The following is a 4,290-nucleotide window of genomic DNA, read 5'->3' on the forward strand; positions in this document are numbered from 1 at the left end:
CATCAATGGACCTGGCCGATTAGGATCACGCTTTCAGATCATGGCCTAGCCACACACCCGGATGGAAAGATTGGTATCTTAGGGTGGCAAATTCCCAAAGGGTCATTTGGCAGGAGCATAACATTAGTCAATGCATAACCTTTTCTCTGTCAGCCATGGCCAGAAATGAGTCCATGCTCATCGCCACATCGTATTTCTAGTCAGACGCTTTAAATGCCTTCTTGTTCAGTCATGGGCCGATGACTCCAACCTTAGCCGACGTCTTGATGCTGACGGGTTTGGATATCACTTCCGCTGATTCACCATTTCACTTCCCAGCCAAAGGCTCTTGTCGGTTAGAGACAAAATCCATTGGCGGATGGAAAGGTTACATCGATCGTCACATCAGAACCGGAACTGTTGACGAAAGAGAGCACATAGCCTTTCTGAATATATGGCTGGACAAATTTATAATATGCGGGAGATCAGTTGGTCCGACCACTAACCTACAACCCCTAGCTGAAGCACTGGCAATGGGATCTTCAATCTCTTTAGGAAAGCATCTTCTTGGGTCGGCTTATCACCTGTTGCATCAAGTGTCTGTTAAGTTATCGGCTGGACAACCCATCAGCAACTTGGGCAGTCCCTGGTGGTTCATCAATCTATGGCTCAACCTGCACTTGCGACATGTCCTAGAGCAAGATATCGAGAACATGGTATTTCCCAGGGATCAGTCAGAGGAAGAAGCCCCCTCAACCCGCCGATGCATGTCTTATGGTGAAGCCGTCTCCGTCTTCCCTGGCAACAAGTTGACCCCTTCCTTGATAGCCGAAGCCTTTAAGTGCTTCTACAATGGTCTTACCAGAGAAGCCACTATTTGGTATGCTTATTATCATAAAGACCCCATCTTTGAGCTACCATTCAGTTTTGACTTCACCACATGTACCTTCAACGGAGAAGTCTTAGAAGCAATCATCAAGCCTGGAATTCTTCTAGCGAACTTTTTTGTTGGGAGAAATCAACACCCGATGTATGAATTCTATCATCCATCGGCAACATCTCGTCAACTTGGCTTTGGACAGTTGCTGATAAGACCCTTTTTCGCCGATCTCGTGAAGCCCAGGGAGAAGCTTTCCAGCAGTCTTGAATACAACAGACTTAGTAATCTGATTCCAGATGCTAGCACCATCAATTTGGAATTGTGGACGGTGGCCTCTTTCACTGTTAAGCAATTCAAGCTATGGTGGGCAGAATGGAAACAATACCTCTTCTGCATATCAATAGGGGTGTATTGCAAAAAGTTCAACCCAGACTTCGCCCATCCCGATGAAGAGGTAATACTTGCAGATTTTACTAAATTTTTCACCACAAATATTCCCCTTTTACTCACATTTACTTCTTTTGCAGGATATGAACCTGATCCCCCCGTCTGTAAGTGAGAGCAACAAGCCGATTGTTTATGCTCCTCCACCGGCAAATCCACACATCGGCTACAACGGCCCATCTCTGGCGGACATAGCTACGGGCCGATCCTTAAAACGAAAAGTCCCAGGCTCCAAGAAGACCACACACAAGAGGCTCATTCGAGGGGACTCATCGTCAACCCAAGCAGTTGACCCATCGGCGGCAACATCAACCCAAACGACTGATCAGATGGCGGCGACATCGGCAGTAGCATTTCTTCTGATAGAAGCTGTCCAGGTAATCCCACTGTTTTAGTTCCCTTAGATATTTTACCGATGCTGACTCTATTTCTTTTAGCCATCTACACAACCTACACAAGAGCAACCTGCCCTAGCATCGGCCACACCTCCAATTGCTTCATCAGCCGATCTTCAAACCGAAGACATTTTGGAGACTGCACCAACCACAACTCCACCACCTAAGGTACCAGAGTACGCTTTACCTTAATCTTTGTAACTCTTGTTGCTGAAATCTGCCGATTTTTTGTGCAGCCTAACCCAGATGCATCGACCGTTCCTCTTGAATTATCGGCTGCACCGGCCCCAGAGGTAAAAGATCGTCTTATCATACCTTAGCTCAATGCATTCTTATTCTTATTTGAAGGCATCTTCTCCCAGGAGACTATCCCAAGTACGATATTGGCTACCCTTCAAGAGCTGATTACTATCAAAAACTCCTCAACCGATGCGATTCCAGAGAATGAACTTCCCCCCAATGAGCCAATCTGTTAAGAGCTTCCATTTGATGTGGCAGAGCCATCAACACAAGCTAGAGAGATTCAACTGAAGATGATAAGCACCTTTCATTTTCATTAGCCGATTTCTCTTTAACACCATCAGCTTATATTCTGTTCATTCTTTTATAGGCTCAGGACACCCTTAACAACAGTCTCTTCTCCTTCCAGGTTGGAGGGCTTGATGAGGAAGAAGCGGTCTATTCACATTCACCGGTTGTGAAGCTCTTGCCTGATGATGTGAAAATTAAACACAAAAGCATGCAGGACTTCCTGCAGCAAGACATCGGCCAATTAGTTGAAGATGCACAGCCGATGTGTGACATCCTTCACGATCTCAAGGGCCAAGTCCTAGCAGACACAGAAGAGGCTCTCATCCCCGCAGCCTATATAGAGAGCCAACAAGTCCCAATGCTAAAGGCAATACGCCGTCTAGCCGATCGCGCTAAGCAGGAACAGTTGCTCTAGGAGAGAGACTTTCACAAGCGGCGTGCCGATGACATCCACCATAGGATCGGCATCCTCAAGAATTCTCATCCAGATATCGTCGGTGAAATCAACTAACTTAAGGAAAGCGGGCAGAGTTGATGAAAGAACTGCAGGTCATTGGCGACACCATCACTTCTGAGGAGAACAAGCTTTACCAGCTCCCAGACGTCCTTGAGCAGTTAGAACGGGAGAAACAAACTCATGCTCATTAGGCTATTCGGCTACATCAGAGCGCACCAGATATCCCTGGCTCAGCCGATGATGACCGTAGGGAAATAGAGGCAGCCGATCAGATTCGCCTGCATGCGATAGACGCTATCCAGGCCCTTTTGGGATAGTTGTAACAAACATCATCGGCTCCTTTGTATTTCAGCACTTGATACATTTCTTTTATGATGTCACTATTTTAACGTCCGCTTTGAATGTGAATTGACTAGTTCCCCGCAGCTTTTCTACCCTCGCCAACGGTCATTTTATTCAATGCTCCCTTTTGACCGACCGTTGTCTATGTCTAACGTTCGAATCCCTTTAATGCCACCTTATAAATATGAGCACCAATGTTTCTCTCGAAAGCATTCGCAAGGCTGTGCAGACCTTTGTTTCTCACAAGTGCTTGAATCAGATCGAAGCTAAATGACTAGGATGGATTCGTCTTCTTCAGTCAATCAGGTATTGCTCTGCCATCCCACTTTAGAACCAGCTGCTTGAATCAATTATCATAGATTGATAAAATTCCTTATCCCTCTTTCAGCCGAATTCAGTGAACAGCAAACTTGAAAAGGTCATTCAGATCCTTCATTCAAACGAGAAGCTCACCCAAGCAGACAAGGCCCTGATCCAAGCCCATCATGATCAAATCAGAGATCATCTTCCCTCGAATGTTTACTCGATGTTAACCGCAATCAAGGCTGCAAGTTCGAGTCGGCAAGGACAGCAAACGGCTCATCAAAAATTATCTTCCTTAGAAACTAAGAGAGACCAGCTTTTGCAAGAACTGAGCCATGAGCCAGGTCACCAGGGAGATTGACATAACTAGGAACCAACTGGGACGTCATCCAAGCTCGCCTCATCAAAGGGAGTAGGCACTCTCCAGCATCGAACTTGCCTGCGTGCAATAAAATCGATCCAGGACCTTTTGGATTCGATGTAATATCCCTTTGTACCCTGCCAACTTGCAAGTATTATTTGTTCTAAGGGTGGCATTTTGTTGCACTGGCCATGTACCAGCTGATGAGCTGAATTGGAATCGGTTATCTTTATATTTCATCGGCTATCGGCATGTTCGTTCTCTCCTTTTTTGTACTAAAGGTGATACTTTCATATCGGCTATACTAGCTCGTGCCTCAAGCTATCGGCTACGCATCTACCCATATGCTGGGTAGTAATTCTTCAAGTACTTTCCATTTAACGCCCTGGTGAATTCTTCTCCTTCAAGTGTCTCTAAGATATATGCGTTGCCTGGTGCACACCGACTTATCCGATATGGCCCTTCCCATGTAGGTGACCGCTTCCCATACTTAGGATCCTTGGATCCAATCGGCAATACTAACTTCCAGACCAAATCACCTTGGGAGAACTTCTTGACTTTGACCTTTTTGTCATACCATCGGGCTACTCTTTTCTTA

The sequence above is a fragment of the Setaria italica genome, chromosome VIII (assembly GCF_000263155.2).
Source record: "Setaria italica strain Yugu1 chromosome VIII, Setaria_italica_v2.0, whole genome shotgun sequence".
Lineage (NCBI taxonomy): Eukaryota > Viridiplantae > Streptophyta > Magnoliopsida > Poales > Poaceae > Setaria > Setaria italica.